General features: G+C 38.3%; 1 protein-coding gene across 3 annotated transcripts in view; it reads right to left on the reverse strand.

Moving 5' to 3' along the window:
* The window catches only part of prox1a (prospero homeobox 1a), a 201126-nt gene that overhangs the window by 103224 nt on the left and 71435 nt on the right, over positions 1-26467 (reverse strand). The window contains exons 1-2 of one of the 3 annotated variants that reach the window (XM_048191817.1): positions 20576-20618; positions 7055-7150 (exon numbers count right to left, since the gene is read on the reverse strand). The exons of 1 other annotated variant lie outside the window; for it this stretch is intronic. The gene's annotated coding sequence lies outside the window, so the exon portion shown is untranslated. Of the gene's footprint in view, positions 1-7054; positions 7151-20575; positions 20619-26467 lie in introns of those variants that run through there. One more of the 3 variants, XM_048191815.1, reaches the window with a different exon arrangement.

The raw sequence follows: 26467 nt of genomic DNA on the forward strand, positions 1-26467 counted from the left end.
ATAAGGACAAGGATTTCGGATATTGCCATCTACTGTATGTGGGGTCTTCTCTGTCCCCATAATGCAGGACTTACCAGGACCACACATACACACAACCTCAAATATGAGAAGACATTTTCATTTAACAATATTAACACAATTTTTTTTTTTAAACAAAACACAACTTCATGTTATAAGCCAATTTAAGTCAGAGTATCTGATGGGTGGAAAAAATAAATAAATAAATAAATAAATATATATATATTTATAACATAACAAAACACCGACTGTTACGTAACAGTCGTGATCATTAATATGTACGCCCCCAATATTTGCATATGCCAGCTCATGTTCAAGGCATTAGACAAGGGCAGCCAGTATTAACATCTGGATCTGTGCAAAGCTGAATCATCAGACTAGGTAAGCAAGCAAGGACAACAGAAAATAATGGCAGATGGAGTGATAATAACTGACATGATCCATGATAACATGATATTTTTCGTGACATTTGTAAATTGTCTTTCTAAATGTTCCGTTAGCATGTTGCTAATGTACTGTTAAATGTGGTTAAAGTTACCATCGTTTCTTACTGTATTCACGGAGACAATAGCCATCGCTATTTTCATTATTAAACACTTGCAGTCTGTATAATTCATAAACACAACTTCATTCTTTATAAATCTCTCCAACAGTGTAGCATTAGCCGTTAGCCACGGATCACAGCCTCAAACTCATTCAGAATCAAATGTAAACATCCAAATAAATACCGTACTTACACGATTAGACATGCTGCATGACGAACACTTTGTAAAGATCCATTTTGAGGGTTATATTAGCTGTGTGAACTTTGTTTATTCAATGATAGAGTCGAGAGCTCGGGAGGGGGCGGAGAGCGCGAGCATTTAAAGGGGCCGCAGCCTGAATCGGCGCATTTCTAATTATGCCTCAAAATAGGCAGTTAAAAAAAATACTTTTTTGATCAAATAAATGTTACTTTGGTGAGCATAACAGACTTCTTTCAAAACCATTAAAAATAATTTCAGACTCCAAACTTTTAAATTGTATATATAATATGAAAAATAATCATAATAATAAATAGTTATTTTAGAAGCCAAAAAATTGGTTTTATTTCCATATTCTGTTTGTAATATGTTTTAATTGTTGGCTTACTGTAATGATAATGATGCCACTAACCTGGTACCTTATAAAGATGGGCAAGGAAGCTCAACTTTTTACTGTCCAATCGATTCCTGCCCTTCCTCTACTTTTACTCTAAAACACATCACATTACTGAGGTAAAATGTCTTGTAAGCAACAATTCAAGTGGACTTTGGTACACTTTACACAAGTGTTGTGATTGCAAACTCAATCGCAAAATGAAAAAGCTAAACACATATAGGAACAACACCGGGGTTACATGACTTCAACATCACCATCACTAAGCATCCGACAACTTAAAATCTTTACTTAAAATCTACAAGTTGGAGAGTTTGGATAGTTTGCAAGGATGTGAGCATAAACACAATGATGTTGTAAAGTGGACTAGTAAGTGGATGAGTTTATCTGTTTGATGTGATGTTAAATGACCCCTCGACAACCCTTTGTAGTCCCATTTAGCCACTTGTTAGCAACCACCTTTTTCAAGACAAGTAACATTTCTTAAAAAAGTCACAGGGGGTGTGTTTTATGTCATAGGGAAAAAAGCATGAAAATATCTTGAGATTGTGTTAATCACAGATCTTATTTCAGCCATTTTTCAAAAAATAAATAAATAAATAAAAACCTTAAAAACAACAGCAACAACACTGACTTAGAAACGAAGGTGTTAAAATGCTATCTCTTTGTTTCTGGGATTTGGCTTACATTTAGGGGCTTTACCCTGCAAATATGTTGATATATTGTATGTGATTAATTGTGATTAATTCAATTTATCAATCATATCATGCATACCATATAATTAATTACATTTTTAATTGACTGACAGGCTTTAAACATTTTAGAAGATGAAATATCTGCCTGACAAACCTGAAAAGCCAAAAACACACCATGATTTATGTCCATTAAAATAATGTGCAATAACAGACCAAACTTGCCCTGCGTGTGACTGTGAACTGCCTGGGTGTTCCCTCTCAGAAGAGATAAAAAGAGACTTATAGTGAGAATAAAAAAAGCATGAGAGAGCGAGAGTGAATGAGAGAGAGAGTAGCTACACTAATCTGTGCAAAATGCTCTTGAGAATGTGGAGCTCGAGGGAAGAAGTCTCAAAACACAAGCTGAGACATATGGCAGCCATCATCTTGATTAAACTCTGGCAGCACTTGCCGTAGGATTACAGTGAAACCCTCACAAGACAACTTAATGCAGTGAGAGACATGCATCAGGATCACTCACCCTTCTCCTGTGAAAATGTGTCACTGCTGTTTAGCACGGAATAATTTAATAATGGACTGTTGAAGGGAACGTATTTGGTAGTAATGTAATGTGAAGTCCATTCATTTTCAGCAGCAATTACTCCAGTTTTCAGTGTTACATGATTCTTCAAAAACCATTATAATATCATGATTTGGTGCTCAAGGAACCTGTTCTATTATCACAGTTGACACAAATGTGCTGCCTAATACATTGCAATAGTGTCTTTTTTCAGGATTCTTTGATGAAAAGAAAGTTAAAAAGAATAGCATTTATTTTAAATAGAAGCATTCTGTAGTATTATAAAAAGTCTTTGCTGTCATTTTAATCAATTAATGCATCCATGCTGAATTAAAAAAAAAAAAAAAAAAATCAATTAAAAAAAAACAGTAACACTTTATTTTAGGGTCTTTTAACTAGTTAACTTATTAGCATGCATATTACTAGAATATTGGCTCTTTATTAGTAATTATTAAGCACATATTAATGCCTTATTCTGCATGACTATATTCTACATTCATAATCCTACCCAAAACCTAAACTTAACAACTAACTTACTAACTATTAATAAGCAGTAAATTAGGAGGTTATTGAAGGAAAAGTCATAGTTAATAGTGAATACATGTTCCCTATACTAAAGTGTTGCCAAAAAAATCATAGTGATCTGACACTTTTGGCCCGTAGTGTAGCTTAAAATATATTTTTATGGTCATGTTGTTACCTAATACAATATCTTTCCAACAATATAATTTGGCAGCGGCTATTTGCACTAAGTGAAAATAGCATATTCTCTTAGCAATAGATGCTATTTACAATAAAGCCGAGTTCAGACTGCACGATTTTCAAAGCAGTCGGGTCACTGTTCTTTTCACACTGCATGACTATCTTGGCCAGTATTCAGTCGCTGCTGTGTTCAAACTGCACGATGGATCGGCGACAGAAGGTTTCACACTGCATGATAGGAAGAATCGCCGACAACTCTGTCTGGCACGCAAACTATGTTTCACAACCAAAAACACGCGAGATGTGACAAGGAAACAACGCGATATCACGCGTGCAAGACCGGAGTTATTATTATTATTATTAAAAACGGTAGCCCGCAAGAAGCTTGCAATACGAATTGCCTGTGCGCTGATTTGCAGCGAAAACAAGAAAAAGAAAAGAAGAATATGGAGGAGGAAATGGTTGAGGAGACTGTGGATTGTGTGTTCTGCAATGAGAGTTGGAGGTAAATAAATAACTTTTCAATGTGCTGCTGTTGGATGGTCAAGCAAATGTTTGTGCTTTGGTTCTGTTTGATATAACTGTAATGTTTATGTGTACAAAGCCATGCTTGCTGATGTTGTGGTCTATAACTCCTCCCCAAACTCCCCGCTGCTCTGTATCTTGCTCTCTCATTGGCTGTCGGTCATCGCCGATGTAGTTTTCAGTCAGAACACTTTTCACACAGCAGGATTTTGAATCGCCGACAGGTCCAGATATTTAGCATGCCAAATATCTCACGGGTGTCGGCGACTCGTCGGCGATTCTCTCAGATCGCGTCTTTGCTCATTCACACTGCGTGATTGTCACTCACGTGAACGAGCACCGATTTGCCTGTGATTTCGGGCATTTGTCGGCGATTTCTCAAAACCTGTCGGCGAGCCAAAATCGGGGCTAAAATCGTGCAGTCTGAACTCGGCTTTAGTGAAAATAGCAATATATTATATTTTTACTATATAAAAGTAGCAGTTCTTTGCAATAAGTGCAAATAGTTGTTAGATGCTATTTATATTTATAAATAGTGGCAGATCCTATTTGCACCCCAGTATTGTTGTACAGGATGCAATAACAACATAGAGTGTAAATAATTATATTTATTAAAATTAAATGGATGGCACCTTATTGGGACAATAAAGCCCTCCCTACATGTACCCCTAACCCTATACCGATAAATACTTTATTTCCACTTTTCAAATATTTTCTTAATTTTTATTGAAAATAAAATTCAGATTCCGGTCTGATATGTGATGGGAAAAGGGAGAAGAGCGAGTTCGGAAAAAGGTGGATTCGAACTCGGGTCGATCGTGTCAAAAGCTACTTCCACGCGCCATAGTACTGACGGCCTACGCCACTACAGACATTAAAGCTGCTACAGAGGATGTTTTGTTTTATACATTTTTGCAATATTACTTGAAACTGTCTTTACTAACTGATAAAAGACTATTTATTAGGTGCACTGAAAGGACTAATATTAATATACATCATCTGTGCACGAGGTAGGGCCTTAAAAACATCCGCCAATCGTTTACGCGATCATCGTCTAATGTCATCGGCACCTTTCCACAGGCGCCGCATGAAATGTTTTTGTCAGGAGTAACAACTGCAGATCATGAGTTACCTGCGGTGAGTCCGACATAATGAATCCACTAACATGACACAGCAAATGCCAGTGGTAAACAAACACTCGTGTTCCAATACTCGTGCACGAGTTTTGGGAGGCGTTCCCTCAAAATGAGCTGTGAAGGAGGGGGGTTGTTCTTACGAATTTGCTCATTTCAAAAACTCACAAACAGTCTTTGGTTTCTCAGTCGACGAAAACATCCTCTGTAGCACCTTTAAGTGGCATGAATCTTTAATTTTGTGTGGCCCAACCAGACACTGGAGTTAGTGTAAATAGACCTTTTTTTTGTTTGCAAACAGCGATGACGTTTTTTTGTGGGTGGGGCCTACCTGGTGGCAGAAAATGAAAGTTCTGCAGTAGCAGTCTGTGGAAGCCATGGAATAAAAGAATTTAAAAAAAGTTAATTTAGAGTTCATGGGACCTATTTTAACGATCTAAACGCAAAGTGTAAAGCGCACGGCGCAGGTGCACTTAGGGCGTGTCCAAATCCACTTTTGCTATTTTAACGACGGAAAAACGGTCCGTGCGCCGGGGCGCATTTTTAAAATGGGTTGTCCCTATTCTCTTAATGAGTAATGGGCGTAACGTTCAATAAACCAATCAGAGTGTCATCTCCCATTCCCTTTAAGAGCGAGATGCGCTCGCGCCATGGCGGATTGCTATTTACATGGCGGAATTTGTTGGCGGAAAAGCTGAACGTTTTTCAAGCGAAGAAACCGATCTGCTCGTGCGCGAAGTTAAAGTCAGTTAATATATATGTGTGTGTGTGTGTGTATTGGCACGATTGTTCATTTAATTAGCCAATTTCGTTCATCATAAGTAGTAATAGGCTGAATTGAAAATAGGTAGCCTAATTCTAATACACGCAATGACTATTCATCATTACATTTTTATATTTATGTAGCCTACACAATAATATTCTTTTACACTGTAATCCTTTTGTTTTTAATATTTGGCATGTTTGTGTGATGCGCATCCCTGTGTATAATAAGCAAAGTTAACGCGCACTGTGGACGCGCCCAGAGGCGCAGTTTACGCGCTCTAACAAAAAAATATTGCGCCATTGACTTTAGACTTTAGACCAGGTTTGAGTTGGTCTATGGCGCAGTCTATTTTCAGCTCCTTAAAATAGCAATGCGCCGGCAATGTGCCTGAACACACCTCTTTTTTAGACCAGCACGCCCATGGGCGCACTAACTGGCGCAAATGCATTTACTAATTTAAGGAAGTGGCGCTGAACGGGAAAACGTGAACGGCGCCGGACGCAAACTAGCAAACACACTTGCGCTGCGCCTTGCGTCACATTGCGCCAGGTGTATTATAGGGCCCTATATCTCACAATTCTGACATTTTTTCTCGCAAATCCGTGTTTATATCTCGCAATTCTTAGAAGGAAAAGCAGAATTGTGAAATATATTCGTTATTCTGCCTTTTTTCCTCAGAATTGCGAGTTTATATCCCACAATTACTTTTTTCCCCTCACAATTGCGAGTTATAAAGTCCAAACTGGGAGATATAAACACGCAAATGCAAGAAAAAAGTCAGAATTGTGAAATAAAAATGTTACAGGCTATGTTTAAAAGTTATCTATGTAAAATATTGTAGGTTTAAATATTATTTCATGCTGTAACTGCGATGTATATATGTCCCCTATGAACTGCATATGTGAATATTATGTAGACTTACTGTTTACATCAAATTCATGCTTTGATATTATACTAATCATTGCAGATTTTATCAGTCCAGTCTGTGACTCTCCGTTTAGCTTCAAAGGGCGACTTCAACAACAGTATTCTATAAAAATAAAGACTTTATTTTTCTGCCACCACACGCGCAGCTGCAAGTGACGTTAGTGTGAATAAATACTTAGTGTAATAAATAGACACTCCGTTATAATTTTCTGCACTATATTCCAGGGCATTCCTGCATTCTCAAAGTCATTGGTTTGGTTCCCAGGGAATACATGATAAAATATATACATTGAATATTAATACAATGTAAGTCATTTCAGGTAAAAGCATTGACAGTTATGCACTTAAAATGAAAGTCAATGGGATAAATTCACCCTACAGACTTGCATTGTTCCCACAGACACTGTGTTAATACATTATGAAATGCACTAATGTTTACATGATATTTAGATATCATGCAAAACTGGAAGGCTTGTTTCAATTTCTTTGTGTAAAATTGGTCTTAGTCAGTAAAGATGACCATTTGTTGTGTCCATCTTGCTGAAGGCAATAGCAGTCTCCTCTGTGTGAATGTTAAGGAGCAGATGCCCACCTGGCCCACAGAGAAGCCTTTTGGACCAGGAGACACCCATATGTTAGAGGAGATGATTCCTGCCGAGGATCACATACTTTACTGCCACAAATCTTACTGCGAAGAGAGAGAGAGAGAGAAAATACATTTATGATAGACTCATTCTGTACTGTATATTCTGTGAATGCACATTTACAGCATGACAATAAGGGAAAGCAACTGAAAACAAACAAATAGGAAGCATCCAAGCGATGGGAAAGTCATTTTGCTAATAGGCTGTTTAATCTACAACACAGGACAGTTGTTTAATCTAACAAGACATTAATAGGTCACAATTTGTTTTTACAGCACAAAAAGGAGTTCTTGACATCTTAAAAAAATGCTGCGGTGACGACATTTTCCCCTGAGGCAAGATTTCCGAGGAGAAATTGCTGTAGTCTTCAAAACGTCCCTGTTTGCTCTTGTCTACCATCAGCAATGATCTTAGCTTTGACTTACAATTAAAGACATAATGACGGACTTTGTGAAAATAAACATGTAAATAGAGGGACAGAATCAGCACATTGGCTTGAAGTGCGGCATCAGCTGAGCAGACAAAATTTAATTCATCTTGCATAACTGGAAATGTAGTTATCTCCATTTTCTTTGTTTCTTTCTGCCAATAATATCCTGAGCAGCACTCAGAATTTAAAGGGGACCTATTATGCCCCTTTTTACAAGGTGTAATATAAGTCTCAGGTGTCCCCAGAATGTCTGTGAAGTTTCAGCTCAAAATACCCCACAGATCATTTATTAGGCCTATATTAAGTTCGAAATGCCCATTTTTGAGTGGAAGGAAAAACATGCTGTTTTAATGCATGCGTCTTTAAATGCAAATGAGCTGCTGCTCCCCGTCCCCTTTTCAGAAGAGGGCGGAGCCTGTACAACTTCTGCCTCGGATACTCCACCAAAATCTCTGTCGTGGCCATGCTCACTTGATATTGCAGTTCTTCATCATCATGATAGTTATCTGCCAATGTTTTAGAGCCATATCAGTCTAAACTTCTGATACTGTATATGGCGCACAGAAAACTGGATGTCAGACGGTGCATCCTATGAGTATCAAACTTATTTCTCCTCCACGCGTTATTGCGCTTAAACTTTCAAATACACACAAGGTTATGTCAAAACACACAAAGTTCACATAAACAAAGTCGGTTATTTCTGTGAGCATAAACAGCAGGGAAAGAAATCGCATGTGTATATTAGATCTGTGTATTAAAGGTGCCATCGAACGTTTTTTACAAATGTAATATAAGTCTAAGGTGTCCCCTGAATGTGTCTGTGAAGTTTCAGCTCAAAATACTCCATAGATTTTTTTTTAAAAAAATTTTTAACTGCCTATTTTGGGGCATCATTAACTATGCACTGATTCATGCTGCTGGTCCTTTAATTGCTCGCGCTCTCCGCCCCCTCCCGAGCTCTCGACTCTATCGTTGCATAAACAAAGTTTACATAGCTAATATAACCCTCAAAATGGATCTTTACAAAGTGTTCGTCATGCAGCATGTCTAATCGCGTAAGTATGGTATTTATTTGGATGTTTACATTTGATTCTGAATGAATTTGAGGCTGTGATCCGTGGATAACGGCTAATGCTACACTGTTGGAGAGATTTATAAAGAATGAAGTTGTGTTTATGAATTATACAGACTGCAAGTGTTTAAAAATGAAAATAACAATGGCTCTTGTCTCCGTGAATACAGTAATAAACGATGGTAAGTTTAACCACATTTAACAGTACATTAGCAACATGCTAACGAAACATTTAGAAAGACAATTTACAAATATCACTAAAAATATCATGATATCATGGATCATGACAGTTATTATCGCTCCATCTGCCATTTTTCACTGTTGTCCTTGCTTGCTTACCTAGTCTGATGATTCAGCTGTGCACAGATCCAGACGTTAATACTGGCTGCCCTTGTCTAATGCCTCGATCATGGACTGGCATATGCAAATATTGGGGGCGTACACCCCGACTGTTGCGTAACAGTCAGTGTTATTTTGAGATTCGCCTGTTCTTCGGAGGTCTTTTAAACAAATGAGATTTATATAAGGAGGAGGAAACAATGGAGTTTGAGACTCACTGTATGTCATTTCCATGTACTGAACACTTGTTATTCAACTATGCCGAGGTAAATTCAATTTTCAATTCGATGGCACCTTTAAAGTGAAAGCAGTGTAATATACAGTACCTACTCTAATATAATTTATGGTTATTAAAAAAAAGAGGAGTGTGTGGATTTTTATCACTATAGGGTGGTTGTGTACACACACTGCTGACACACATTTATGTTCAAACACCATGTAAAAGTGAATTTTGCATAATAGGTAAACAACACTGGCATAAAACCAGGCCCAGTGGAAGGGGGGAAACAGGCTCTTAGAACACTACTTTAACCTCAAAGAGGATAAATGATAAGATCATGTAGTCAGGATCCAAAATTAACATTTGGTCACACCTTCCAATAGCAGGTGGATTAGAAATATTTGCTGGCCATAAGTATTTCTAAACGCTGGAATACACTTGGGGAGAGCGGGCCACAACCTAACACTTTTTGACTTTCTCAGTTTGTGTAAATCCACTTGGGGTTTTTCTATATTAATTTCACACGTCTAGTACAAATATGTGGTCTTTTTTCATTATTGCACTGTATACTTTTTTCTTTATTTACCCCAAAAGAATGGAAGGGAAATGTGACAACATGCCCCATAGGTGGGGCACATGTCAAGGGTAAGTTGTAACATGACCATGTGACAGCTTAAAATGTTATCTAATCTAAAACCTAAAATTATTTTGTAAATAAAATACAAATTTTAACTTTTTCATGTAAAATAATGGCTTTTTCCCTAATAATTAAAAAGCAACTATTTTTTTATTTTGACAAACAGACCACAAAACACAGTTACACAGCATAGTTAAAAACAATGTGGGAAAACGGATGAAAAACACATTTTTTCTCTATATACTATAGTTTTGATATGGCTACTAGTAAATACACCAAGTTTCATCATACTAGCATGTGTGGAAATGTTGTGCCCCTGCATGACTTTTACCCAGATTTGCAGGCTGGACAAGTCAACACTAGTTGCTGAAAATCATATCCAGTTTTCAGATTTTGGGAAGTCCGAGTTGACAGATAACAGTGTTATGTATGATGATCACAGACTCGGATTTTGTGGAATGTCATCAATCATGTTTTGAGCTGATTTTAGAACTCATTGTTTTAATTTGACATTGTCACATTTTTTTCTGTGTAAATTTGTTGTGTTTGGAAAGACTTGAAACTCTGATAGTGTGTGATCCTCGGTCACTCCGTGTATGATGGCCAGTTTTTCTCTATAACCATTTACTAAGTCAGCAAATGCCAAGAGTTTTAAAATCTGTTCAGACCCATCATGATTTCTATCCTCAAATGGTTATTTTAATTGTATTTTTTTTTTTAAATTTTATTTTAATAGTGCCACCTGTCACAAAAAGGTGAAGAAGATCCACTGTGATTTCATTCCTCACATTGTTTTCCTGAGGTTAAAGTTAATAGAAGACATGCAAGTCGCGACAGATGTTTTATCTAGTAAACATTTTTGTATTTCTCCAAAAGTGACTAAATAATAATAATACATTTCGTTTATAGTATAAATTTGATATAATTTTTTTTTCAAGAAAATTTAGCTAAATAGAAAAAAAAAATCCAGGCTCACTTATTTATGTTAAAGGTGCAACATTATGTTAATGAATGTGTGATTAAACATGTAAAACATTTTAATTTGGTTACTGCACTTCAGATGCACTTCAGGTAAACAATGGCGCAAACCTTGTCCTCTAAATCAAAGGGTTTGAAGGGTAACATATTAACCCGTCCCTGCATCGGGATCCCCCATTTTTCCATATGAATATGAAAGGCTTATGTCTGCTCCATGAGTCTAATTCCCTCTGTCTGTTTGACTGATCCCTAGAGACAAGTTGTTGACCTGTGGTAACATTGTGATACACGGCTACTAAGCCACGTGGCTCCAGCAGTCTTTCCATACTCACTGGATGATGAGAGAAGGGGAAGGCAAAGAGAGAGAGAGAGAGAGAGAGAGAGAGAGAGAGAGAGAGAGAGAGAGAGACAGAGAGAGAGAAGAGGCTGGGGATAAAGAGGAAGAGAGTGACATCGTTTTATAAGCAAGTTACCATGAAAAATTTGTTAGCAAAATATTTGCACAGGAGTGCGCTCTGGGCTGGATAGATAACCTATCTGTGTTTGACTTTAGCTTCCCATGCTCTAAATACTCATCTTCTGCCTGTTTGGCTTATTGATTAGTTTGGCAAGAAACTAGGCCTCTCTAGCAGTGACCAAGGTCAAATGACACACACATTTAACTCTCTAATGCTCAAACTTCTGTTCTCACACACACACATAAGCAGCCACACAAGCAGCATTTATGCTAACAACACAAAAATAGCTATTTTAAAGCAAATTTCCTCTGGTTTCACAGACAAGGGTTAAGCCTAGTCCCAGACTAAAATGCATGTTTGAGCCGTCTTAACTGAAAGCAACTCGCATTGACATATCTTAAAATAGCTCAGTGCCATTGTTTTGTCTCAAGTTTCTAAGGCATGTATATAAAAGCTACTTATATGTCCTAATTAAACTAAGGCCTGATCCTGGCTTAATCTAAGCCCTATCTGTGAAACCAGGCCATTATCTAGAGCATTAACGCATTTCTCAGCACCATCAACTTGATGTCTCCAACTTTGAATCGAATATCTTTCAAACTATCCATCCCCATCCGATCTGATGGCCTCCCTTTTCTCAAGCCATGCAGACTAATGCGATGTGCAATTAAAAAAGATCGTTTGAATCTTTCTGCCGGCGGTGGCCTCATCTCATCGCACTGTCCCGCACCCAGAGTGCACTGAGCAGGGGAAAAAAAAAAAGGAAAAAAAACATCAACAACTTCCGACCTCAAACTTCCTTCTGATTGCTCTGGGGCGGTAGCAGAGGGAAGTTAGTGCTGTCGTGTTAGCCCATAAGAGCCGTTCACGCGATTAGCTGTCTATTCTTTAATTAGTCCTGGTGGAGAATGCGGGCAGAAGGCACTCATTCCTCCCCCTGATCGATGGTATTGAAATCTGAAGGTTATTTCGGGGGCGTTGGGCCTCTGATTGTCGATGTCATTCCCATCACATGTGCATTGCCCCTAAGCCTTGTTCTGGACTGGAAGCGTTAGCGGGCAACAGTGCGAAAAAAAGGTCCTTAATTCTAAGCACTTTGATTAACCTCTGCCAGCAAGGACTTGTCCGAACTGACTTGACGTACCCATGTGACGCCCTATTATTAGCCCGTATCGAGCCACAGCACACTCCCAACCCCTCAACCGGCACTCCCTCCCACCAACCACCCCCCCAACCTCTAAGTTTGTCCTTATGTAGATGTATACATATCTGCCTACTTGCAGTAGGGGAGCGGGCACATGACCTCCCATTGTGAGGAATACTTGGCACGTGGCCCCGCTCCTCAGTTAGAAGCATTGTTCTGTTGCAGAGGAGAGTGACACTGCTGGAGAAGATACTCGCTGACATTTTCGACTTTTTAACCACCATCAGCCCATTAATCAATGGCCGCATCTGTTTCAGAGGGAGCAGGAGCGAGGGAGAAAGATAGAGGGCGAGAGAAAGAAAGGGAAATGGGGAGAGTGAGAGAGAGATGCCCGTGTAAATACACTAGCGCTAATCCGGCCAGACAAATGCGTGGAGGAGCTGAGAGAGAGAGAGGGTTTGACTTTGACTTGCGCTGAGAGGGGGCTTGTGTCAGTTCCACCTTTGCTTTATCTCATCAGCTCAGTATTAGCACATTGCATTTGCCACTCAAGTGTTTAGCATATATGTAAATTTTATAGCCCTCGACATGTTTGTCCCTGCTGACAGCCATGGAAATGTTTGCCCATGAGTTTGTGTGTCTGTGTGTTGGACATTCTCTTTTTGGGGAAGTGCATCTGAATGATGCTCTGCAAGGTGTGAATGTGCGTGTGCGTACGCGTGTGTCCGCTCTTGGGTGTTAGTTTCCGTATGCGCTCTGATGATAAGCGAATGAGAGCTCCCTACAATAGAACACTTGAGTATCCGAAGAAAAGGGAATTGTGTTGGACACAAGATGGCGTGAACAAAAATCTGAAGACACCTTCTTTTGCTTTGAAAGGAATCTGCATTCATTCAAAGGGTTCTTTCTTCTTTAGGTACAATGGTTTGAAATTTCCTGAGCAAGTAGGCCTCTTCTTTAGCCTTCAGTTGTAGAAGCAAGAGTGTTTTGTAGGTGCGAGACACGGGTGACCTTTCTTTGATAGTCGCTGTGATATACGATGGGCCTAAAAGAATAGTCTGTCCCATGCTTTGCATTCAGCTGGCATGAGGGCTTTTTTCCCTGCTGCAAAAGCCACCTCGTAATGTTTTCTAATTCTGTTCTATTTTAAGAGCATTACAGCATTCTATTTTAACATTGTCTGAGGATTGCACCACACATTCTCTATGTTAATGACCTTCACTGAAAGGCCACAGGAAACATTCTTATGAACCTTCTTTCATGTTCATAGTGGATTCGTTAGTTAGTGCATACTTAGTAATATTAAAGTATGTGACCCGTGCTGGCAAAATGAGTTGGAATGCGCACGGGCTAATTTCGAGCTACAGGCAAAATAAGTGAAAATGTTCATTTTTGTCGAATTTGAGGTTCACACAAAAATGAGTTCATTAAACCCTCGGCTAGCGATCCCAATGCTCAAAATATCAATTAAACTATCTAAAAGTAATTTTATTTGTATGTTTTCTGAGAGGAGTACCTTTCCTTTGAAAGAAAAGGAAAAATTCAGTTTTTCTCTGCTTGCTTCTGGACAACTGGCGCTTCCTCTCAGCACAAGTTTGGTATCGTTGTAAAGCGCAGCATTCCAACTTTGTGAACATTCAAAGTGAATTCTCGATGGCATGAGTCTGAACCAATGAAACGTGATTTCAAACTCATGCTGATGTAAACAAAACGATCTTACGCTGACTGACAGATCCGAAGCATGCGCACAAAGACACCACAATCCTGATATAGGCTACACATAACCACAGAATTACAGTATTTCAGAAAATCTGTCTCGGCGAGTATTCATGCAAACGTTATCTGTTATGTCTTAAATGAACATTTGGCTACCTGTTGGGGAAAAACATCTGATTTCTAACATTATATTAGATTCATGTGATGATACAGTAGATCTTTATATACAGTAGGCTGTCTGTTTCAATAATGTTAAATCAAACAATTGTGGAATCATGGAAAAAAATTTGAATATATATTTTTTTCCTATAGATATGGGTTTTGACTTGGTTTGTGCCAAATTTGGTGGTATTACCAGGGTTTTTTTAAGGTATGGTTGCTAGGTGATTTTGTTTTGGAACCCTCAGAAAACTTTAACTTGATTTTTCTCAAAATTTACTTTTTTTTTTCTTTCAAAATTGACTGACTCTATCGACTTCAAACAGGTGTAGCTCAGCCATCTTTTTTTGTTGGATTCCAACAAATCATACATCATTTTGAAAGTTTTTAAGAGAATGTGAGAATAACAATAACTCATTTTTGAAAATGTGCTCATTGCGACTCATTTTGACAGCACAGGTCACATATAAATAATGCAACTTAAAGATATGTGTTGAATATTGTCATCCACCAAAATATTGCCCGCCTCCAAACACTAATTATTTAGTCTCCATAACTCTTTTTAACTGTTCATAGAGTATAATTTGGTCATGCACTTAATATTTTGTATTAAGCACAGACTTTGATCAAAATAACTCTAATCAAGCACTGGAAACCATGGATGAATTTCCAGCATCCCCGTTACGAAAATTTTGGGAGCCTCCGTACAAGTGGTGACATCAAGCACCGGCATTTGTATTTGGGGTCAAATGTATTTGATGGAAATTGTGATGTCATTTTGGGCATATTGATATGCCCATTATAGTTATCTGTCATATCAATCAGCGAGTCTTGTTTTCTGACCGCTGTGGCATGAATCGATAATCAACATCTAAGAGTGTGATATATATTATGTCCAACAATTGTGATTGTGTAAATATATACCACCTCTATCCAGAATTAAGAACTCTGCGTAAACCAGGGTTGGGGAAAATTCTGAATAAAATCGAATAGGTTACACCCCATGGGAAGTTAAATTAGGATTAGAATGACAGGAAGAGGAAATTACTTCGGTAACATTCTGAGAAATTAAGTGTTTTTCTGTCTCTCTATCCAACCATCCATCCATCTATCTATTAGTCAATCTATCTAGTTCTCCAGTGTTCTTAGTGCTTCCATATTTTTCTCATTGAGCCCTTTAGTTATCTTATGTTTCTAGAAAAACGAAAAAAACGTTAGCAATGGATAACATGAGCTGAACACTTTGTGGGTCATATATGGTGGAAATAGGCACATCAAGGTCTCTGGAGATGGACTTACGGCCTTGAGATTGTCCATGCTTGACAATCCTCTATTAAACCTTAAACCCAGATGATGGAAGTATATACAATATCATAAAGAAACAAGGCTTTTTCTTTATTCAGACTAGTTGGATGAGTGATTTTATTATTATTATTGTTATTATTATTATTATTGTAGGCAACTGCTTTCTTGGCTTTTCATGCACACCAAAGAAAATTCTATGTGGATTCATTTTTAATTTGAATTTTTCATTGAAGAAATGTCATATCTGAAAAACGGCACACTTGCAAATGAACTATGGACCCTTCAATGTATTGAACAAAGCTGAAAGAAGGTTTGAGTGAAAGTTTGAAAGAAATGCTATGGTGAGAGAAAAGTTTCAAAACTTCTTTAGAATGTGACATTCCACATTTACAAGCTGCTAAAGAGCCTATTAACAACATTCCTGGGATGTGGTGCCTTCTCAGAAAGGTAGACAACAAAAAAAGGGTCTCAAGAACACAACACTGTTAGAACTGTCCTTGTGAAAATCTGCACAAAAACCACTTCAGCATCTTTTCAGTTGCAAAATCTCTACTTGCTCCTCAAAGAAAAACAAATGCAGTAGCAAGAGACTAAAAGATTAAATGTGTTTAGTCATTACCACCCTGACATTACTGAAGATTAAGTATATAATTTATAGGAAAAATAAAAACTGTGATCATTCATATTTCCAAACCCTCTATTCTTCATTGGACAGAGAAACAGATAGCCATGCCCTAAACTCAAGCCACTGGTTGAGCCACTGTTGCTATGTCAGGCTGGTCAGGATAAAAAAAAACAAAAAAAAAAAAACAGAGCAATGTTTTGATACCGCCCCTGAGTTTGAAAAGGATCAATGCTAATCAACCTAAATATTTTTACTTTTAGGTCTCTAAATCTTAAGCTTGGATAGGAAAAAGTATTTCAACATTAAATGGGAGACGAATTTCATCTATTGGAAATGACTGGTACTGCGCACAAACAAATTCTTACTGAAAGCTAATTTTTTAAGATATCAACCTCAAATTTGGAGCACAGCTTATTTAGATTTATGGCTTCGATTTTCATATAGTTTTAGAGTAAAATGTGTTTTGGGAAATATAAATTTCATATAAAAATTAAAAAAATGTAAAAAAATGTAAAAAATGTAAAAAAAAAGTTTACTTTTTAAACTTCACTTTTTTCACTTCAGCAATCATCTGCTGAGCATTTGTCTTTAAAAAGAGACCAAACTTAAGTCTATGCTCCAAAGCATTCAAGATTTATGACAGTTTAAGTTGGAAATTTCATTTTCAGGTCCATGGTCAAAAAGGGATAAAATGGATTATAACTACTGCATAAATATAGTTTAATACCATAAAATCCCCTAAAAATACAAAATATTTCAATAAAAAACATTATCAAGCTAAAATATAGTGCAATCATTTCATTAAAATAATAATAAATAAAAAAAAGTCATTTTTGATCGACACGCGAACAGCGAACAGAGGGTTAAACCAATCAGTGGCAAACATACTGAATGTAATCAGGCTGAAGTACTCTGATTCAACATCCTCATCAGGCACAGTTATCTGAATTTCTCTTCATGGCCAAAAGCTTCACAGCGTTTTTGAGTCGTGTAGGTGTGAGAGTTCATTCTTCCCCGTTTCTTTTGGAGGTTTAGAACATCATGATCAAGTGAGATGAGGACGAACAGAAGGAGTGATTACTGGAGATCACAGGCCCAGTGTAGAAGAAGGATTACGGCTCAAAGAGCAGTTTACACTCTTCTGCTCTCAACTCAATTTCTCAAGGCAGGCTCTGCTCTCTAATGATTGGACTTACACTCAAGGCCACGCGTTGGCAGTTACACTATCCAAACATACACACACAGACACGCGCATGCACACACCACATTTATTAATAGTCGAAACAGCTGCGGATCCTCTGGCTCTCACCCGAGGAGAGGAATTCCCAGCATTCAATGGACAGAAGTGTGTTAATCTGTGATTCTTCACCATAGGCAGAAGACAGATGGATTCCTTCACTCTTTCACTTTTCTCTGCGCGTGCGAGGGGATCAGTTAGCAAGAGGCGCGGGTATCCACCGCTAATTAAAGGTGGTGGGTGGGAATTGGAGGGATTGCTGGACAGATGGACTGCCTTCACCAAGGAGCCAGGGATCTTTGAACCCAGACTATGGAGCATATTTAATTAAAGCTCTCCAAAGATTTTTATGTGAACACTGACCTCATTGTCTTTCTCAAGTTTCAGTATGAGCTCAGAGGTGTTGACTTCTCTAAATGTGACAAATATTTAACAAAACATTCAAATATATTGAATAAAAATCTGACATGCAAATAAAACAGGCCTACTGTATGCATCAAAGTCTTTTAACCCTGGGTTAACATCTTTGTAAACCCTGGGTTATGGGCCATTTAGCCATGGGTAACTCAATATGCATTGAAAGCAGGTTAGCATTACTTTTTGAGGTGCTAACCCCGAACTGCAGTGCCAAATGTGTATAATAAAAAAATTAAAAAAAAAAGAAAGAAAAAAAAACACGTTCACAAGCTGTGTATATTTCAGTGTCTAAGGGTTAAAGATTTCAAACATTGACTGTTAATTGGAGTGACAGAGACAGTCCCTGTTAAAATGTCTCTTGTTAAACAAACCTTAACTGATGCACTGGTATAAGATGGTCTTAAATGTCTCTAGGCCTGGCCAAGCTGTTTTTTCACTAGTTTAGTTGAACAGATAGCTGCTTGCCCAGCCTGACCAGCTGGGAAAAAAATGCATAAATCTAAAACCAGCCAACAGACCAGCAAAGCAGCTTAGGTTGGTTAAAAAAAAAAAAAAAAAACCTTTGGCATGCTTTGATTACCTCCTGAAGTGTTTTGAGTGATCGGATTTAAAGGGGACCTATTATAAAAATTCACTTTTACATTGTTTTTGAACGTTTGTCGTGAAAATCCATCCACTTTGTTATTTTCCCTATAAATCTGAAACAGTGTCTCAAAATGAGCCGTTCAGGAACGTACTCCAATGTGACGTCACATTGGAACAGGCGCCGCCCATGTCTGCAGACAGAATCTGCCCTATTAGTTTAGCTCCTCCCCGAGTGAGCTGTACACAGTCCGTCATGTTCATCTCCTCGCCAGAGCATTTAACAGCAGCATTCAAGTACGAAATGTATTCTTATTAAAGCTACTGAAGTTATTTAAACAAAAGCAGTGACTGATTTTCTGTTTACGTTCACAGACATAACATATTGTGTTTGTGTTTGTGACATAACCTTGTGTGTATTTGACAGTTTAAGGGCAATAAGACGTGAAAGAGAAATCAGTTTAAACTCACACGACACGCCGTCTGACAGACAGCTTTCTGTGCGTGTGCCTTGGATGTGTGCACTCAGAAAACCATATATCAGAAGTTTAAACTGAAACGGCTCTAAAACGCATGCAGATAATTACCTTTCATGATGATGAAGAACTGCAATATCATGTGACCGAGGCTGCGATAGAGATGATAATCAAAACCAAACAGATATTTTGTTAGTTTTTGGCAGAGTATCCAAGTCACAAGTTGCACAGGCTCCGCCCTCTTCTGGAAAACGGGATGGAAGCCGCAGCTCATTTGCATTTAAAGATACATGCATGGAAACAGCTTGTTTTCCTTCCACTCAAAAATGGTATAATACATTATCTGTAAGGTATTTTGAGCTGAAACTTCACAGACATATTCTGGAGACACCTTATATTACATCTTGTTAAGAGGGGCATAATAGGTCCCCCTTAAATCCATCTCGAAAGCATTTTGGAGGGCATTTAAACCTGGTCTTTTCATGATCAGATAGCTATCCAATCAGAGAAAATGCATGACCAGGTGTAAACAGGCCCTAAATGTACATGAATGTATGCATTTAAATGTATGTATTTATGTACTTAAAGAGTACATAAATGTACTATGTACTTAAAATTTAAGTTTTGTATTTAAGTTTGGTCTAAATGATCCAGTGCATTAAAGATTTGCATCTAGCTAATTGCTGCTTGCTAAATGTCCTGCTATTTCATATTTATTCTTTTATTCATCTGAAAGAAATTGATAAAAACTTAAAATAAAATATCCCTGAGCAAAAAATACCACAACCACAACTTTCACCTGTCCTAACCGGTGTCAGGTTGCACATCACCTGGTAGCAATAGTAAACCTGCTAAACCTGTTTCAAACGAACCCCTTTTGTTTACTGCACCACGACTGACGACCAAACACATAACTCTGGTTTCTATTAGCTCCGATGTTCCGCTAGTGGAAAGGAAGTGAAAGTTTTCTGCCATGGGGTAAGAGCTTTTCAATCTTGCACCCACTCTATTACAGGTGTAGAGAGGGTAAAGAAAAGCAGAACGCCGGGGGTTGACATCCAACCTCTAGATACCAGGCTAATCCATCTATTCCAACCTCATTCTCTCCCTGAATTATCACCTTTTGACATCATTTTTTAAAATCTGCTGTCAAAGGAGTGTGGGCTGTACAATACGGGGAGGATGAGGAGTAGAAGAAGAAGAAAGAGCGAGCGAGAGAGGATGAGCGTGGGTGGGGGAATCTCCTCTTAAGTCCTCAGCCTCAGTTATGATTAATGACCCAATGCACCTCAAAGTTCATAAACTTCCCAACCCGCTGATAGTTTATACAAGCTAAATGATTTATTTCCAGCGCGTGCCAGACTGCTCATTCCATGTGACGGATATTTCCAGAGTCCTTGTATGAGGTTGCATCTTGGTGTGAGATAGCAAACCTTATTGAGGGTAATATAGTAATACATACATCCCTAGAGAGAACTTGTTGGAAGTCAGCACAGTTTTCACCTGATGTATGTGACAACATACCATGACAAGATGTCACCATGTCACAGTTATGTGATAGACATAGATGTAAAATAAAAATATCTTAGAACTAGTTATTAACTTTAGGTTGGGTGGCTCCCAACTATCATAGCTATCTAAAGACTTGGAAATGTCCTATCAGGCCTTACATACCTCACAGATACCTTGCGCTCCGACCGCCTCCCTCCCATTTAATCTGGCTCCTTCCCCGCTAAATGCCTCCGATAGCTTCTCTCCACGCTGGAACCTGAGTCTGAGGGATCTCTCGAACACCTGTCACCCCAAACAGCAGCATTTTCTGAGAGCGTTCTCCATCACTGTCACCCTCCCATCACCTGCCTACTTTACCTTATCCCCCTCTCCTTTCATTCATCAACATTTTAGGTGCCGCCTTTGACAAGGTCACATCTATTGCTTGGATCGTACATCATATTTATACTAGGGTGCTGACAAACCCTGTGATATTGGACGGCGCTTATTTGTCTATTTACATTCTGAGGTTGTACATGGTCTAAGGAACATTGTTCAAAGGAAAGTGAGGTGATTTTAAGGGAGAGTTTTACAGAGTTGAATTACTCTTGAAGGAAAAGGTTAACTGCCCGGTCAGATGTAGTTGTGGTTTGACAGTCTTTGACAGGCTATTTGTGTTTGGGAGTACGCTGACCTTCATATACTTTTAGGCACAATTATCCAACAATTTTGATTCAACTAACTCTAGGCCATGGAATCATTTCATAGGTTGTAAGTAGAGTTTGGAGGCCATCCCTACTGTAGCCAGAGCCTTTTTTTTTTATTTCTTTAGATTTATTTGATTTTGTGAATAAAAATAAAAAAATAATAAAAAACATGATTTTTAATGTTTAATCTCTGATTACTATCTTTAAACACTACTTGCAAAAAAAAATCTGGGGCATGATTTACAGTTATGTGACATGATTTCAGTGTATCTTCATATAAAAACACATTATATATATACACACACACTAATATATGTGAGAAATATTAGTCTTTATTATAAATGATCCACTTTTTGATTTTAGAATTTCGAAAGAAACATGGCAATGTTGCCTTCTCTAGTACAGTATGTTCTAGAGTTGATATACAAGAATCTTGCTGAATGAAAAATGATTTTGCTGAAATCACTTAAAAAGCATCTGATATTACATAAGTAAGGAATACTTGACGATGAGCCATTGAATTATTAGAAAAATAATGCACACCCGAGGTGGCAATGCAGTTACACCTCGGGTGTGCATTGTTTTTCAATAATTCAACGGCCCGGAGTCAATTATTCTGCTTATACTACGGTTCCCACAGAGTCATAAAAAAAAGCCACTGTAAGGCAACCTTTAGCCAAAAAAGCGTAACAGCTAATGCTAAGGCTCCGGCTGTGGCGGTACACAGGGAAGGTGTTTTGAATGGCGGGCACTGATGTCACTGCCATTACAATATGCTGAGAGGTGCTACGCATGATTAAGTTAGCCGTTACGCTTTCTCCAATGGTAAGAGATACAGACCCTCTCATCTCCCTATTATATAAAATCTCTGGTGCCCATCTCTGGTTCCCACACTTCAAAACATTGTTCAGATGCTGTATTTCAAGACATTTGTCAGATTTTTGGCTTTAAAATGCTCTTGTGTGTAGGACTAACTTCTTACGCATCTAATCGCAAGCCTCCGTTGCTAATTCCAAAATGTCATTTTAGAGCTAGTAACGGCGGCTTCAGCCTTGATAGTAGAATAATACAGTTATTAATGCAGTTATTAGAGAGAGTGAGAGAGAGAGATTAAAATTACTGTGCATATTTCAACAGTTTTCGTTATATGTTGTATGTTTTTATCCTATTGTTTACTATATTTATTTACTTAGTGTCATTGTGGGTTTTGGTTCTTTTGCTGTTGCAGGCTGTAAGGACCTTTGAAATAACTGAAATTATTTGGCGAAGAAATCATATGGAACTGTAATGCGGTCAAAACCTGCCTGGAACTACTTTAGCCGTGTGTTTCCCTGAAAATAATTGCACACCTTAGAATGTTCATCAACCAATCAGATTCAAGCACTCAACAGCCCCATAGTATAACTGGGTTTACTGTATTAAAAGATGACACTTGTCTAAATGAATAATTAAAAAATTATTTATATATTTATAATTGTTCCCAAATTATCCTACATCTTTACAGCTTTAACTTGGCCTTTAAGGTATAATTTGTTATAAATCTGTCCTGTACTCATTCTAACAGCATTAGTGTTTCCATTAGTGTTTTGAACACATAATACAAATTACATCAAAGTACTTCAAGGTCAAAAGCTAACTGTTAGCATTTAAAATATGAAAAGGACACTCAGTTTAAACTGTTCTGCGGTGTGACATGCTTAACTTTAAAAATGACTTGGAACAAAAATTTTCATTTTGCATGCAATTTTCATAGCTTTAACTGAATGACTACATATTTGTCATACCACAGAACCATTTAAAAATTAACTGCAAGAAACCAGTTATAGCACCTAAAAAACAAACACTTTCCCTGATACAACTATATGAAAGTGAAATGTGAAGGCCAAGTATGGTAACCCATAATTGGAATTTGTCCTCTGCATTTAACCCATCCAGTTAGTGTACACACATTAGGAGCAGTGAGTAGTGAACACACACACACACACACACACACACAGACACACACACCCAGATAGGTGGGCAGCCATTTTTGCTGCGGCACCTGGGGAGCGATTGGGGGTTGGGTGTCTTGGCTCAAGGGCACCTCAGTCATTTCCTGTCAGTATTGAGACTCGAACCCACAACCTTCAGGTTACCAGTCTGACTCGTTAACCATTAAGCCACGACTGCCCCTGTATAAATGGAAGCTCATGTGAAGAAGTTCTGCATTTTTCTGCATTTCAATGATCATGACTTCACCATGGTGAACTCTGAGCTGTGAATTGGTATCATGAAAAAGATGTGTGATCAATAAATTAATGTTACAAAGCCAATATATTGTTAAAGTGTGACGTCACATTTTGTTCGGAGTAGTGTACGAAGGAATATTGCCTTGTCAAAATCTAAACTGATGCCCATTTGCAGCTGTTTCCTGAAGAGCGACCTGACTATATAACGGTGTGCTCCGACTGGAATAATTAAATTGTAGAATAGAATTCTACTAAATGTTCTGTTCTAACAAAACATTCAATAGCAACATGACATATCAGGGCACTCTTTAATTAATGTCTTAATGAAGTCTCCACTTAAAATAATTGGCTTGGCATGAATCGCTTAGTGCTGATAGCATGAGCCTTTGTCCTAGTTATGATTTCCCTTTTTGTTTTTTGATGAGTGTCAGAGGTCTGTGTGTAAAATAAGATCCTATGAGCCAATCATATGCTCTCTATGGAAAAATCTGTTCATATCTGAACTCTGACAATGTCTCTGAAAAACTACATTGTTATTTATATGAATTATATATTATTATATTTTTGCCTATATAGCACAGTGGAAACAAACAAACAAAAAAAGTAGGGGGATTGGGACATGACCTCATCAAAAAATACATTTATATATAATTTCACTATACATACTGTACATATTACACAACCATTCAAAAAGTTTGTCACATGATCCTTCAGAAATCATCTTAATATGCTGATTTGCTGCTAAAGAAACTTTTCTTATCAATATCAATGTTAAACAGCTGTGCTGCTTAATATTTTTTATGGAAACTGTGATCATTTTTTTTTTTTCAAGATTCTTTGATGAATAGAAAGTTCAAGAATGGCATTAAAGTGTAGTTACATCCTTCACCAGCAGGGGCTAACTGGCCCATGCTAACCACAAATCTTGAAGATCTTGAAGCTAAAACACTTCCAAAGACTGTAAAACAATTTTTTTCTACAATATTTTTTGGCCACGATATGACTTAGGCCCTGAGTATAATCACTCTTTCTGAGAAAACAGGAAGAACCTCAGGTAGGAAAGAGCCATTTTCCTTTTCTCCCAGTCATCAAGGTCATAACTTTTCAGTGTTCCAAGACAGTAAATGTTTAAGACGAAATGACTCGCAACAAGGGTTGCATCATTATGTGACAAAAGCAAAAGTGTTTATCACCCAACAAAAAAATCTACCAGAATCCATTATTTATTTGTTTGCTGTAATAGCATAGCTGGGCTAAGCTGATGGCACGACAGCCTGCTAAAGCAAACGGATAACAGAAAGTCTCATGGAAATAGTTTTCAGCAGTTGGACTGAACCTTCCATGTTGGCAGCATTCCAAGCCTAACTGCTGTTTTTTAATCACAGGGGAGTTTTGTCCTCATTGTCAATGACCTGACAGCACACACCCTGAAACAGCAGCCACATCTCAAGAAAGGATGCAGCTGCTTGTGAAGGAATTGCAGGCTTCACTAAACACAACCCAACCAGTATTTCACAGGAAATCTGTCAAGCCCAGGACAAACAGAGCTTAACCAGAAGTAGTAGTGCACACTCTAGCAACTAGAAATGATGGTCCAACACTGACTCAAAGATGAATGAGCTGAAGGGATTGGACAAACAGAAGGGAGTGGTCTGTATTTTTCACCAAGGTTCTCAACCATACCCATTTCCATAGACAAAATACTGCTCAATCTAGAACTGTTCCGAATGTTTCCACTGAAGAAAACGTGGCATGGACCCCTTAAACTGGTCCCAGATGGGAATATACTAACTTCACAATGACCTAACAAAGTATAGCAAAGTCAAAATTTGGCTGCTTAGGCCAACAACAACAAAAAACTACTGGAAATCACACCAACAACCGTAAGAGCAAGCGGCAACCTCACCCAGTTTCTCTTGAAGCTAATACAGAAGTGAATTAAACTGTAATTCATCGACTGACCGCTGGGGACCGGCTCCAAAAGAGAGCAGAATCTCACTAGCCGCGTTTCCACTGCCGGGCCAAAGGCGGGCATGCTAGTGCGTGCTAGTGCGTGCCAGGGCCGGTCGCGTTTCCACTGTCACTTCCGGGGCTTGATCGCGCCTCTTCGGTGCTTCCTCGGTGCCAAAGGCACGGGTTTTTCGGCCCGCCGAAAACCTTGGTTCAAAGCGGGCCAGCTGGGGTTTGAGGTGCGGTCGAGGTGAAAGGCGGAGCTAATCGTAGTCAGATGATGGTCTACATGCTGAAATGGGTTGGGTTGTGTGACGTTTGATCAAGGGAGGTGTGTTTAAGGGCGGTTTTTAGATCAGTGCTGTGGAGCTAGCGGACCAACAGTGGAAACGCAAGTTGATTTTGGCCTCGGTGCCTAAGGTCTGTGGCCATAGGCCCAGCCCGGCACGCTGTTTGCCCTGGCTCGCACTGGCCCGACAGTGGAAAAGCGGCTATTGAGTCCCATGTTAAAATGGCTTACTTACAGCAGAAAAAAAAGAAAAAAAAAAAAAGAAACATGTTTACAGCTGGTACAAATTGTGGTTTTGGTCTATACTGCTAATTTTGCCCTTCATGACAACTCTAAGGGGGGTGAATTTTTTTATAACTCATCCGTTTAAATAATATTAAGCCTAAAAGTTCTGCATAATTAAGGGCGTGGCCACTTGAGTGACAGGTGGATTGCCGCTGCTGTCTGTGAGCCGTCATGTTACCTCAGCTAATTCCAGCCGCTAAATTTGGCATCTCTGCAGCGTTTGTGTTTTTTTCGGGATTATTTTATACAATTATCAAATAATATGGCTTGCTGCATTAAGGGTCGAGACTCGAGACAGATGTGAGTCTGTGTAGATGTGCAGGCATGCGGAAGATAAACAGAACACACATTGTTGGATCGTGGCATTGGCTAAAAGTTTTGTTCATGAGATTTACTATAATGACAATGGCGGGAGGATATAAAACTCTGACGGCACTGCTTGGATATTATAACTATTGCATTTTGAAAAATTATAAAATTTTATAAAATTATACTGACAGTAAACCTTTAGAACTTTCTAACGATATAACTTATTTTTATTAACTAATAAAGATAAGTTATATCATTAGAATATTAATATTTTAGATAGCATCTAAGATAGATAGATAGCTCCTTT

Source organism: Megalobrama amblycephala, linkage group LG5, assembly GCF_018812025.1.
Source record: "Megalobrama amblycephala isolate DHTTF-2021 linkage group LG5, ASM1881202v1, whole genome shotgun sequence".
NCBI classification, from domain to species: domain Eukaryota; kingdom Metazoa; phylum Chordata; class Actinopteri; order Cypriniformes; family Xenocyprididae; genus Megalobrama; species Megalobrama amblycephala.